The sequence below is a fragment of the Primulina eburnea genome, chromosome 18 (genome assembly GCF_022965805.1).
Source record: "Primulina eburnea isolate SZY01 chromosome 18, ASM2296580v1, whole genome shotgun sequence".
Classification (NCBI taxonomy): domain Eukaryota; kingdom Viridiplantae; phylum Streptophyta; class Magnoliopsida; order Lamiales; family Gesneriaceae; genus Primulina; species Primulina eburnea.
Genome location: NC_133118.1, coordinates 8,590,504 through 8,606,210, shown reverse-complemented (window position 1 = coordinate 8,606,210; position 15,707 = coordinate 8,590,504). Strand labels below are relative to the sequence as shown.

The following is a 15,707-nucleotide window of genomic DNA, read 5'->3' as shown; positions in this document are numbered from 1 at the left end:
AATCCATCAATAAGGTTGAAGGAGACTAAGAATCCATTTAAATTGTTTTTTCTTTTTTAAAATAACGATAAATCTAGGTAATTTGGGTCAACATACTCTTTATGAATGTCATTAAATCAATTGGAATGTTAAAAATATTTCAAAATTTGAAGCCAATTTCCTAACAATAAGAGAATTGAAGAAATCAATGGAATGTTAACAATATTCCATAATATAATATAATATAATATATGTAATAAATAATAAGATTGGTCGATGATTACAGATCTTAAATTGACTAAAATTACGGTAATAAAATATATAACGGGCGGTGTGTCTATATAAACCAATAAATGTTAATATTAATTCTAACAACCAAAGGCTAAAGAAAATGGATGTGGAGACATCTTGTTTATGGCTTGGCTGCCAGACTCCTAAATGTTGTGGCAGAGGTACTAATCGAAACATTTATACATTCTATTATTTGTTTTAAAAAAATATTTATATATTAAGGTAGTAAATGTAGAAACTATCATTTCATATATATATATATATATAGATATATTGAGTTGGAGAAATTTTTACTAAAAGTCGTTCTTCGTCAAACCGTCTTAAATTTGAGATCTTAATTAGTTATGTCATACTAGCTACATACCATCGGCAATTTTTATTGGAATATAATGAAAAATACTGTTATATACGTACAGGGCACAAATACATGTGGCCTGAATTAGTAGGGATGGATGGGCAGAAAGCAAAGGCCATAATCGAGAGAGAGAACCCGTTGGTGTATGTGGATTTTGTGAGGAAAGGATATGCATGGTTGGCTGATTTTTGCTGCAACCGTGTGTATGTCTTCCTTGATGAAAATCTCAAAGTTGCATCTGAACCCTCCATTCCGATAATTGGATGATCGATTCCTATTACTAATATTAATATATCGATCTAGAATAAAAATATATTAATGAAATGTTATAAATAAAAATGTCGTATTTCCTATACATTTTTTTTATTTTTCCTATCTCGATTATTTTTTTACTACTTTTATCGTTAATTTTATAGTTAATAAATATATTTATAATAATAAAGCATATATAAATTTATCCCAATAAAATTTTTCATCTAAAAACATGAATCGAGCCCTAACAAGACGAACGAGTAAAATTACGGCAAATATAACTGACTCATAATAATCAATTAAAATACGAGGAAACACAATAAAATGAAATGCAATGCGTGAAAGGTAAAAACAGAACAATGTATACCAAACAGAGTCCAAATGAATCGAATAAACAACTGTAACAATTTCCACCCATGCTTTGACATGATATGCTTAAGTTCATTATTTTAAGATCATGAAGTCTATTTTAAGTTCAATACTCTTCACTATTGCATGTATGTATATGTACTTGTTATAACTATTTTGGTTTGTTGTGTCTTTAGACTCACTAGGTGTGAATGATGCAGGTGAGCATATTGATGAGGAGCCTGGAGGCACCGAAGACTGAGTAGGCGGGACTGGAAGTGCGCACTGTTCATTTTACATGTTGTTGGTTCGACATGATTTTTGACATATTTTTTAACTACAGTATTGGAATCCTTTTATTTTAAAATGTGTGTGTTACTACAGTTATTGTATGCATGCATTTAAATACATTTTCGAGATTTAGCTTTAAAAAAAAATATTCTAGCAGCATTTTAATTAATAGATGTTTCAAATAAAGATGGTCTTGTTTGAACATGGCTTCATCAACAGCCCCAAAATTGCTCTTCCTCCTCTTCGATTTGCCCCACATGCTTATCCGGGGAAAAGGTGTAAGATGTGAGTATTTTTTGAAATGCTCCGCAAGAGGGGCCGATCAAATACAGAAACAACATAATATAGAGAAATATAATGTTTGACAGTGATGTGTCACAGAATGCGTTGCAACAGAACATAAGAAAAATGTTTGAAATTCTTGAATCATGGCAGATATAGAACAAAAACATATATGTATAGGATTGAAATTCATCTTATTTTCAATCATTTACTGATAAGTCGCTAATTATTAATAAATACACTATTGAATGATGTCATAGAACGGTTATTATAACACCGTATCCGTGTCATATATGGTCATATTTTCGAAAATATCTTACCACTTATGATTTAAATCATAACAATGCCATTAAATTTATGAACATGTTGGTAAAGAAACATAAAATGTATCGAATCAAGAATAGAAGGGAAATAATAAGGATTTGAATGAGACATATCGTGGTCGATCGATTTTAAACGTTCATATTCTTTTTTAAAATGAAAATTCCACTTATAGTGTTTGGTAAAAAAATATATGAATAAACTTGCTGCATATTAAAATTTATGATTCTTGTTGCTAAATCACCCGAAATAGCACATGTAATATGAAAATATTAATTTTGTGAGGCGTCAAATCATCTTATCCTAAACACACGTCCAATCTGGACAATAAGTATATCATTATGACGTTTAGAAAAAGTATTTATGAAATCATAAATTATAGACAAAAAACAAAATTATCTTATTATTATAATTAAATATTTAGAAAATATTATATAAATCAAATATAATCTTTTGATCTTTGAGTGTTTGTTGTATGTCAGGTATAATTATTATTATTATTATTTTTTGTTAAGTTTTTTTTTTAGAGTGGTAAATGATTCTTTCTAAGTTCAAAGTCCAAAATTATGTTTTCTGTAATCCATCAATAAGGTTGAAGGAGACTAAGAATCCATTTAAATTGTTTTTTCTTTTTTAAAATAACGATAAATCTAGGTAATTTGGGTCAACATACTCTTTATGAATGTCATTAAATCAATTGGAATGTTAAAAATATTTCAAAATTTGAAGCCAATTTCCTAACAATAAGAGAATTGAAGAAATCAATGGAATGTTAACAATATTCCATAATATAATATAATATAATATATGTAATAAATAATAAGATTGGTCGATGATTACAGATCTTAAATTGACTAAAATTACGGTAATAAAATATATAACGGGCGGTGTGTCTATATAAACCAATAAATGTTAATATTAATTCTAACAACCAAAGGCTAAAGAAAATGGATGTGGAGACATCTTGTTTATGGCTTGGCTGCCAGACTCCTAAATGTTGTGGCAGAGGTACTAATCGAAACATTTATACATTCTATTATTTGTTTTAAAAAAATATTTATATATTAAGGTAGTAAATGTAGAAACTATCATTTCATATATATATATATATATAGATATATTGAGTTGGAGAAATTTTTACTAAAAGTCGTTCTTCGTCAAACCGTCTTAAATTTGAGATCTTAATTAGTTATGTCATACTAGCTACATACCATCGGCAATTTTTATTGGAATATAATGAAAAATACTGTTATATACGTACAGGGCACAAATACATGTGGCCTGAATTAGTAGGGATGGATGGGCAGAAAGCAAAGGCCATAATCGAGAGAGAGAACCCGTTGGTGTATGTGGATTTTGTGAGGAAAGGATATGCATGGTTGGCTGATTTTTGCTGCAACCGTGTGTATGTCTTCCTTGATGAAAATCTCAAAGTTGCATCTGAACCCTCCATTCCGATAATTGGATGATCGATTCCTATTACTAATATTAATATATCGATCTAGAATAAAAATATATTAATGAAATGTTATAAATAAAAATGTCGTATTTCCTATACATTTTTTTTATTTTTCCTATCTCGATTATTTTTTTTACTACTTTTATCGTTAATTTTATAGTTAATAAATATATTTATAATAATAAAGCATATATAAATTTATCCCAATAAAATTTTTCATCTAAAAACATGAATCGAGCCCTAACAAGACGAACAAGTTAAATTACGGCAAATATAACTGACTCATAATAATCAATTAAAATACGAGGAAACACAATAAAATGAAATGCAATGCGTGAAAGGTAAAAACAGAACAATGTATACCAAACAGAGTCCAAATGAATCGAATAAACAACTGTAACAATTTCCACCCATGCTTTGACATGATATGCTTAAGTTCATTATTTTAAGATCATGAAGTCTATTTTAAGTTCAATACTCTTCACTATTGCATGTATGTATATGTACTTGTTATAACTATTTTGGTTTGTTGTGTCTTTAGACTCACTAGGTGTGAATGATGCAGGTGAGCATATTGATGAGGAGCCTGGAGGCACCGAAGACTGAGTAGGCGGGACTGGAAGTGCGCACTGTTCATTTTATATGTTGTTGGTTCGACATGATTTTTGACATATTTTTTAACTACAGTATTGGAATCCTTTTATTTTAAAATGTGTGTGTTACTACAGTTATTGTATGCATGCATTTAAATACATTTTCGAGATTTAGCTTTAAAAAAAAATATTCTAGCAGCATTTTAAGGGGAAATTGCATATACTACCCTCGTGATATCTCGAGTTGGCATAAATCCCCTCGTGAAAAATTTATCATCTTAAAACTCCCTGTGTTTTTTAATGGCCAGCTCACGCATTCCAACCATGCTTTTAGTCAAACAAATTTTTTTATTGTCTAAAATGCCCCTCCTTAAATAATAAGCTAAATTATTTCATTTTCATTCTTGCTGGGTTGTCTCGAAACCAAGCGTTGGAGCTGGACGATGATATTGTCAACGAAGTGCTCTCGATTCCCAATCAGGGTAGTCTAACTGGCATCTCGGAGAAGTTGAAGCAGATTTTTCATCTCTGAGATCTCTGAATTCTTGATCATCACTCACAAAAGGATGATCTAAAAGCATCTCGGCCGTCTATCTTTTGTTTGGATTCTTGATAAAGCACTTGCCGAGAAAATCTTTTCCTTCCTCCGATAAATTCTCCGGCACTACCGTCACCTCGTCACCGACGCCGATGGACAGCAGCAACCCCGCCAAATTAGAGCACCGCCATGCCGGAGAATCGGTGACCGTCTCCGCCACCGCACACCCAATAGCCCATATATCCGCTGGAGGCCCCTACTCTCCACCGGAGACCACCTCAGGCGACATATACAGAATATTTTGAAGCTTAATATCACAATGGACATAACCAAGCTTGTGGATATAGTGAAGCCCTTTAAGCAAAGCCTTCGTGTATCGCCGGACCTCAAATTCCGGCAGCCCCCGATCACAACAACCCCTGACTCTATCAGCCAAAGCTCCCCCGGAGGCGTACTCCAACAACACATTATACAACTTCTCCCCATTCTCGTACGAAAAGCTCTCCCCAAAGCAACGAATCACCTCCGGGCAATCCTTAAGCTCGTCCAATATCAATTTCTCATTGCACAACTCTAATCTCTGCCCTAACATTGCACTTGCACAGTGGAGTTTGGGGATATCTTACATCAACATTTGAATTCATAATTTTGGATGAATCTAGGGTTTTTAAAAGGGGAATATGCAGAAGTCGCGAAATGAAGAAGAAGAAAAGGTCTTCTATTTCTATACCGAACGAGGGCATTTTAGACAAAAAAACTCATAAAACAATGACAATTCGCAACTTTATGCGCGTGTTGTATAAACCATACTGGCGAGGGGGCGTGAGCTGGCCATTAAAAAACACGGGGAGTTTTAAGATGATAAATTTTTCACGAGGGGATTTATGCCAACTCGGGATATCACGGGGGTAGTATATGCAATTTCCCCGCATTTTAATTAATAGATGTTTCAAATAAAGATGGTCTTGTTTGAACATGGCTTCATCAACAGCCCCAAAATTGCTCTTCCTCCTCTTCGATTTGCCCCACATGCTTATCCGGGGAAAAGGTGTAAGATGTGAGTATTTTTTGAAATGCTCCGCAAGAGGGGCCGATCAAATACAGAAACAACATAATATAGAGAAATATAATGTTTGACAGTGATGTGTCACAGAATGCGTTGCAACAGAACATAAGAAAAATGTTTGAAATTCTTGAATCGTGGCAGATATAGAACAAAAACATATATGTATAGCATTGAAATTCATCTTATTTTCAATCATTTACTGATAAGTCGCTAATTATTAATAAATACACAATTGAATGATGTCATAGAACGGTTATTATAACACCGTATCCGTGTCATATATGGTCATATTTTCGAAAATATCTTACCACTTATGATTTAAATCATAACAATGCCATTAAATTTATGAACATGTTGGTAAAGAAACATAAAATGTATCGAATCAAGAATAGAAGGGAAATAATAAGGATTTGAATGAGACATATCGTGGTCGATCGATTTTAAACGTTCATATTCTTTTTTAAAATGAAAATTCCACTTATAGTGTTTGGTAAAAAAATATATGAATAAACTTGCTGCATATTAAAATTTATGATTCTTGTTGCTAAATCACCCGAAATAGCACATGTAATATGAAAATATTAATTTTGTGAGGCGTCAAATCATCTTATCCTAAACACACGTCCAATCTTGACAATAAGTATATCATTATGACGTTTAGAAAAAGTATTTATGAAATCATAAATTATAGACAAAAAACAAAATTATCTTATTATTATAATTAAATATTTAGAAAATATTATATAAATCAAATATAATCTTTTGATCTTTGAGTGTTTGTTGTATGTCAGGTATAATAATTATTATTATTATTTTTTGTTAAGTTTTTTTTTTAAAGTGGTAAATGATTCTTTCTAAGTTCAAAGTCCAAAATTATGTTTTCTGTAATCCATCAATAAGGTTGAAGGAGACTAAGAATCCATTTAAATTGTTTTTTCTTTTTTAAAATAACGATAAATCTAGGTAATTTGGGTCAACATACTCTTTATGAATGTCATTAAATCAATTGGAATGTTAAAAATATTTCAAAATTTGAAGCCAATTTCCTAACAATAAGAGAATTGAAGAAATCAATGGAATGTTAACAATATTCCATAATATAATATAATATAATATATGTAATAAATAATAAGATTGGTCGATGATTACAGATCTTAAATTGACTAAAATTACGGTAATAAAATATATAACGGGCGGTGTGTCTATATAAACCAATAAATGTTAATATTAATTCTAACAACCAAAGGCTAAAGAAAATGGATGTGGAGACATCTTGTTTATGGCTTGGCTGCCAGACTCCTAAATGTTGTGGCAGAGGTACTAATCGAAACATTTATACATTCTATTATTTGTTTTAAAAAAATATTTATATATTAAGGTAGTAAATGTAGAAACTATCATTTCATATATATATATATATATTTAGATATATTGAGTTGGAGAAATTTTTACTAAAAGTCGTTCTCTTCGTCAAACCGTCTTAAATTTGAGATCTTAATTAGTTATGTCATACTAGCTACATACCATCGGCAATTTTTATTGGAATATAATGAAAAATACTGTTATATACGTACAGGGCACAAATACATGTGGCCTGAATTAGTAGGGATGGATGGGCAGAAAGCAAAGGCCATAATCGAGAGAGAGAACCCGTTGGTGTATGTGGATTTTGTGAGGAAAGGATATGCATGGTTGGCTGATTTTTGCTGCAACCGTGTGTATGTCTTCCTTGATGAAAATCTCAAAGTTGCATCTGAACCCTCCATTCCGATAATTGGATGATCGATTCCTATTACTAATATTAATATATCGATCTAGAATAAAAATATATTAATGAAATGTTATAAATAAAAATGTCGTATTTCCTATACATTTTTTTTATTTTTCCTATCTCGATTATTTTTTTACTACTTTTATCGTTAATTTTATAGTTAATAAATATATTTATAATAATAAAGCATATATAAATTTATCCCAATAAAATTTTTCATCTAAAAACATGAATCGAGCCCTAACAAGACGAACAAGTAAAATTACGGCAAATATAACTGACTCATAATAATCAATTAAAATACGAGGAAACACAATAAAATGAAATGCAATGCGTGAAAGGTAAAAACAGAACAATGTATACCAGACAGAGTCCAAATGAATCGAATAAACAACTGTAACAATTTCCACCCATGCTTTGACATGATATGCTTAAGTTCATTATTTTAAGATCATGAAGTCTATTTTAAGTTCAATACTCTTCACTATTGCATGTATGTATATGTACTTGTTATAACTATTTTGGTTTGTTGTGTCTTTAGACTCACTAGGTGTGAATGATGCAGGTGAGCATATTGATGAGGAGCCTGGAGGCACCGAAGACTGAGTAGGCGGGACTGGAAGTGCGCACTGTTCATTTTACATGTTGTTGGTTCGACATGATTTTTGACATATTTTTTAACTACAGTATTGGAATCCTTTTATTTTAAAATGTGTGTGTTACTACAGTTATTGTATGCATGCATTTAAATACATTTTCGAGATTTAGCTTTAAAAAAAAATATTCTAGCAGCATTTTAATTAATAGATGTTTCAAATAAAGATGGTCTTGTTTGAACATGGCTTCATCAACAGCCCCAAAATTGCTCTTCCTCCTCTTCGATTTGCCCCACATGCTTATCCGGGGAAAAGGTGTAAGATGTGAGTATTTTTTGAAATGCTCCGCAAGAGGGGCCGATCAAATACAGAAACAACATAATATAGAGAAATATAATGTTTGACAGTGATGTGTCACAGAATGTGTTGCAACAGAACATAAGAAAAATGTTTGAAATTCTTGAATCATGGCAGATATAGAACAAAAACATATATGTATAGGATTGAAATTCATCTTATTTTCAATCATTTACTGATAAGTCGCTAATTATTAATAAATACACTATTGAATGATGTCATAGAACGGTTATTATAACACCGTATCCGTGTCATATATGGTCATATTTTCGAAAATATCTTACCACTTATGATTTAAATCATAACAATGCCATTAAATTTATGAACATGTTGGTAAAGAAACATAAAATGTATCGAATCAAGAATAGAAGAAAAATAATAAGGATTTGAATGAGACATATCGTGGTCGATCGATTTTAAACGTTCATATTCTTTTTTAAAATGAAAATTCCACTTATAGTGTTTGGTAAAAAAATATATGAATAAACTTGCTGCATATTAAAATTTATGATTCTTGTTGCTAAATCACCCGAAATAGCACATGTAATATGAAAATATTAATTTTGTGAGGCGTCAAATCATCTTATCCTAAACACACGTCCAATCTGGACAATAAGTATATCATTATGACGTTTAGAAAAAGTATTTATGAAATCATAAATTATAGACAAAAAACAAAATTATCTTATTATTATAATTAAATATTTAGAAAATATTATATAAATCAAATATAATCTTTTGATCTTTGAGTGTTTGTTGTATGTCAGGTATAATTATTATTATTATTATTTTTTGTTAAGATTTTTTTTTAGAGTGGTAAATGATTCTTTCTAAGTTCAAAGTCCAAAATTATGTTTTCTGTAATCCATCAATAAGGTTGAAGGAGACTAAGAATCCATTTAAATTGTTTTTTCTTTTTTAAAATAACGATAAATCTAGGTAATTTGGGTCAACATACTCTTTATGAATGTCATTAAATCAATTGGAATGTTAAAAATATTTCAAAATTTGAAGCCAATTTCCTAACAATAAGAGAATTGAAGAAATCAATGGAATGTTAACAATATTCCATAATATAATATAATATAATATATGTAATAAATAATAAGATTGGTCGATGATTACAGATCTTAAATTGACTAAAATTACGGTAATAAAATATATAACGGGCGGTGTGTCTATATAAACCAATAAATGTTAATATTAATTCTAACAACCAAAGGCTAAAGAAAATGGATGTGGAGACATCTTGTTTATGGCTTGGCTGCCAGACTCCTAAATGTTGTGGCAGAGGTACTAATCGAAACATTTATACATTCTATTATTTGTTTTAAAAAAATATTTATATATTAAGGTAGTAAATGTAGAAACTATCATTTCATATATATATATATATATATATATATATATATATATATATATATATATATATATATATATATATATATATATATATATAGATATATTGAGTTGGAGAAATTTTTACTAAAAGTCGTTCTTCGTCAAACCGTCTTAAATTTGAGATCTTAATTAGTTATGTCATACTAGCTACATACCATCGGCAATTTTTATTGGAATATAATGAAAAATACTGTTATATACGTACAGGGCACAAATACATGTGGCCTGAATTAGTAGGGATGGATGGGCAGAAAGCAAAGGCCATAATCGAGAAAGAGAACCCGTTGGTGTATGTGGATTTTGTGAGGAAAGGATATGCATGGTTGGCTGATTTTTGCTGCAACCGTGTGTATGTCTTCCTTGATGAAAATCTCAAAGTTGCATCTGAACCCTCCATTCCGATAATTGGATGATCGATTCCTATTACTAATATTAATATATCGATCTAGAATAAAAATATATTAATGAAATGTTATAAATAAAAATGTCGTATTTCCTATACATTTTTTTTATTTTTCCTATCTCGATTATTTTTTTACTACTTTTATCGTTAATTTTATAGTTAATAAATATATTTATAATAATAAAGCATATATAAATTTATCCCAATAAAATTTTTCATCTAAAAACATGAATCGAGCCCTAACAAGACGAACAAGTAAAATTACGGCAAATATAACTGACTCATAATAATCAATTAAAATACGAGGAAACACAATAAAATGAAATGCATTGCGTGAAAGGTAAAAACAGAACAATGTATACCAAACAGAGTCCAAATGAATCGAATAAACAACTGTAACAATTTCCACCCATGCTTTGACATGATATGCTTAAGTTCATTATTTTAAGATCATGAAGTCTATTTTAAGTTCAATACTCTTCACTATTACATGTATGTATATGTACTTGTTATAACTATTTTGGTTTGTTGTGTCTTTAGACTCACTAGGTGTGAATGATGCAGTTGAGCATATTGATGAGGAGCCTGGAGGCACCGAAGACTGAGTAGGCGGGACTGGAAGTGCGCACTGTTCATTTTACATGTTGTTGGTTCGACATGATTTTTGACATATTTTTTAACTACAGTATTGGAATCCTTTTATTTTAAAATGTGTGTGTTACTACAGTTATTGTATGCATGCATTTAAATACATTTTCGAGATTTAGCTTTAAAAAAAATATTCTAGCAGCATTTTAATTAATAGATGTTTCAAATAAAGATGGTCTTGTTTGGACATGGCTTCATCAACAGCCCCAAAATTGCTCTTCCTCCTCTTCGATTTGCCCCACATGCTTATCCGGGGAAAAGGTGTAAGATGTGAGTATTTTTTGAAATGCTCCGCAAGAGGGGCCGATCAAATACAGAAACAACATAATATAGAGAAATATAATGTTTGACAGTGATGTGTCACAGAATGCGTTGCAACAGAACATATGAAAAATGTTTGAAATTCTTGAATCATGGCAGATATAGAACAAAAACATATATGTATATCATTGAAATTCATCTTATTTTCAATCATTTACTGATAAGTCGCTAATTATTAATAAATACACTATTGAATGATGTCATAGAACGGTTATTATAACACCGTATCCGTGTCATATATGGTCATATTTTCGAAAATATCTTACCACTTATGATTTAAATCATAACAATGCCATTAAATTTATGAACATGTTGGTAAAGAAACATAAAATGTATCGAATCAAGAATAGAAGAAAAATAATAAGGATTTGAATGAGACATATCGTGGTCGGTCGATTTTAAACGTTCATATTCTTTTTTAAAATGAAAATTCCACTTATAGTGTTTGGTAAAAAAATATATGAATAAACTTGCTGCATATTAAAATTTATGATTCTTGTTGCTAAATCACCCGAAATAGCACATGTAATATGAAAATATTAATTTTGTGAGGCGTCAAATCATCTTATCCTAAACACACGTCCAATCTGGACAATAAGTATATCATTATGACGTTTAGAAAAAGTATCTATGAAATCATAAATTATAGACAAAAAACAAAATTATCTTATTATTATAATTAAATATTTAGAAAATATTATATAAATCAAATATAATCTTTTGATCTTTGAGTGTTTGTTGTATGTCAGGTATAATTATTATTATTATTATTTTTTGTTAAGTTTTTTTTTTAGAGTGGTAAATGATTCTTTCTAAGTTCAAAGTCCAAAATTATGTTTTCTGTAATCCATCAATAAGGTTGAAGGAGACTAAGAATCCATTTAAATTGTTTTTTCTTTTTTAAAATAACGATAAATCTAGGTAATTTGGGTCAACATACTCTTTATGAATGTCATTAAATCAATTGGAATGTTAAAAATATTTCAAAATTTGAAGCCAATTTCCTAACAATAAGAGAATTGAAGAAATCAATGGAATGTTAACAATATTCCATAATATAATATAATATAATATATGTAATAAATAATAAGATTGGTCGATGATTACAGATCTTAAATTGACTAAAATTACGGTAATAAAATATATAACGGGCGGTGTGTCTATATAAACCAATAAATGTTAATATTAATTCTAACAACCAAAGGCTAAAGAAAATGAATGTGGAGACATCTTGTTTATGGCTTGGCTGCCAGACTCCTAAATGTTGTGGCAGAGGTACTAATCGAAACATTTATACATTCTATTATTTGTTTTAAAAAAATATTTATATATTAAGGTAGTAAATGTAGAAACTATCATTTCATATATATATATATATATATAGATATATTGAGTTGGAGAAATTTTTACTAAAACTCGTTCTTCGTCAAACCGTCTTAAATTTGAGATCTTAATTAGTTATGTCATACTAGCTACATACCATCGGCAATTTTTATTGGAATATAATGAAAAATACTGTTATATACGTACAGGGCACAAATACATGTGGCCTGAATTAGTAGGGATGGATGGGCAGAAAGCAAAGGCCATAATCGAGAGAGAGAACCCGTTGGTGTATGTGGATTTTGTGAGGAAAGGATATGCATGGTTGGCTGATTTTTGCTGCAACCGTGTGTATGTCTTCCTTGATGAAAATCTCAAAGTTGCATCTGAACCCTCCATTCCGATAATTGGATGATCGATTCCTATTACTAATATTAATATATCGATCTAGAATAAAAATATATTAATGAAATGTTATAAATAAAAATGTCGTATTCCTATACATTTTTTTTATTTTTCCTATCTCGATTATTTTTTTACTACTTTTATCGTTAATTTTATAGTTAATAAATATATTTATAATAATAAAGCATATATAAATTTATCCAATAAAATTTTTCATCTAAAAACATGAATCGAGCCCTAACAAGACGAACAAGTAAAATTACGGCAAATATAACTGACTCATAATAATCAATTAAAATACGAGGAAACACAATAAAATGAAATGCAATGCGTGAAAGGTAAAAACAGAACAATGTATACCAAACAGAGTCCAAATGAATCGAATAAACAACTGTAACAATTTCCACCCATGCTTTGACATGATATGCTTAAGTTCATTATTTTAAGATCATGAAGTCTATTTTAAGTTCAATACTCTTCACTATTGCATGTATGTATATGTACTTGTTATAACTATTTTGGTTTGTTGTGTCTTTAGACTCACTAGGTGTGAATGATGCAGGTGAGCATATTGATGAGGAGCCTGGAGGCACCGAAGACTGAGTAGGCGGGACTGGAAGTGCGCACTGTTCATTTTATATGTTGTTGGTTCGACATGATTTTTGACATATTTTTTAACTACAGTATTGGAATCCTTTTATTTTAAAATGTGTGTGTTACTACAGTTATTGTATGCATGCATTTAAATACATTTTCGAGATTTAGCTTTAAAAAAAAATATTCTAGCAGCATTTTAAGGGGAAATTGCATATACTACCCTCGTGATATCTCGAGTTGGCATAAATCCCCTCGTGAAAAATTTATCATCTTAAAACTCCCTGTGTTTTTTAATGGCCAGCTCACGCATGCCAACCATGCTTTTAGTCAAACAAATTTTTTTATTGTCTAAAATGCCCCTCCTTAAATAATAAGCTAAATTATTTCATTTTCATTCTTGCTGGGTTGTCTCGAAACCAAGCGTTGGAGCTGGACGATGATATTGTCAACGAAGTGCTCTCGATTCCCAATCAGGGTAGTCTAACTGGCATCTCGGAGAAGTTGAAGCAGATTTTTCATCTCTGAGATCTCTGAATTCTTGATCATCACTCACAAAAGGATGATCTAAAAGCATCTCGGCCGTCCATCTTTTGTTTGGATTCTTGATAAAGCACTTGCCGAGAAAATCTTTTCCTTCCTCCGATAAATTCTCCGGCACTACCGGCACCTTGTCACCGACGCCGATGGACAGCAGCAACCCCGCCAAATTAGAGCACCGCCATGCCGGAGAATCGGTGACCATCTCCGCCACCGCACACCCAATAGCCCATATATCCGCTGGAGGCCCCTACTCTCCACCGGAGACCACCTCAGGCGACATATACAGAATATTTTGAAGCTTAATATCACAATGGACATAACCAAGCTTGTGGATATAGTGAAGCCCTTTAAGCAAAGCCTTCGTGTATCGCCGGACCTCAAATTCCGGCAGCCCCCGATCACAACAACCCCTGACTCTATTAGCCAAAGCTCCCCCGGAGGCGTACTCCAACAACACATTATACAACTTCTCCCCATTCTCGTACGAAAAGCTCTCCCCAAAGCAACGAATCACCTCCGGGCAATCCTTAAGCTCGTCCAATATCAATTTCTCATTGCACAACTCTAATCTCTGCCCTAACATTGCACTTGCACAGTGGAGTTTGGGGATATCTTACATCAACATTTGAATTCATAATTTTGGATGAATCTAGGGTTTTTAAAAGGGGAATATGCAGAAGTCGCGAAATGAAGAAGAAGAAAAGGTCTTCTATTTCTATACCGAACGAGGGCATTTTAGACAAAAAAACTCATAAAACAATGACAATTCGCAACTTTATGCGCGTGTTGTATAAACCATACTGGCGAGGGGGCGTGAGCTGGCCATTAAAAAACACGGGGAGTTTTAAGATGATAAATTTTTCACGAGGGGATTTATGCCAACTCGGGATATCACGGGGGTAGTATATGCAATTTCCCCGCATTTTAATTAATAGATGTTTCAAATAAAGATGGTCTTGTTTGAACATGGCTTCATCAACAGCCCCAAAATTGCTCTTCCTCCTCTTCGATTTGCCCCACATGCTTATCCGGGGAAAAGGTGTAAGATGTGAGTATTTTTTGAAATGCTCCGCAAGAGGGGCCGATCAAATACAGAAACAACATAATATAGAGAAATATAATGTTTGACAGTGATGTGTCACAGAATGCGTTGCAACAGAACATAAGAAAAATGTTTGAAATTCTTGAATCGTGGCAGATATAGAACAAAAACATATATGTATAGCATTGAAATTCATCTTATTTTCAATCATTTACTGATAAGTCGCTAATTATTAATAAATACACAATTGAATGATGTCATAGAACGGTTATTATAACACCGTATCCGTGTCATATATGGTCATATTTTCGAAAATATCTTACCACTTATGATTTAAATCATAACAATGCCATTAAATTTATGAACATGTTGGTAAAGAAACATAAAATGTATCGAATCAAGAATAGAAGGGAAATAATAAGGATTTGAATGAGACATATCGTGGTCGATCGATTTTAAACGTTCATATTCTTTTTTAAAATGAAAATTCCACTTATAGTGTTTGGTAAAAAAATATATGAATAAACT

The 15,707-nt window shown here is 31.1% G+C and overlaps 2 pseudogenes; both read right to left on the bottom strand.

Annotated features, from left to right (window-relative positions):
* Window positions 1-4,623: 4,623 nt before the first annotated feature.
* On the bottom strand, window positions 4,624-5,523 carry LOC140819095 (mitogen-activated protein kinase kinase kinase 20-like; annotated as a pseudogene).
* Window positions 5,524-14,042: 8,519 nt separating this feature from the next.
* LOC140819094 (mitogen-activated protein kinase kinase kinase 20-like) lies at window positions 14,043-14,942 on the bottom strand (annotated as a pseudogene).
* Window positions 14,943-15,707: the final 765 nt, after the last annotated feature.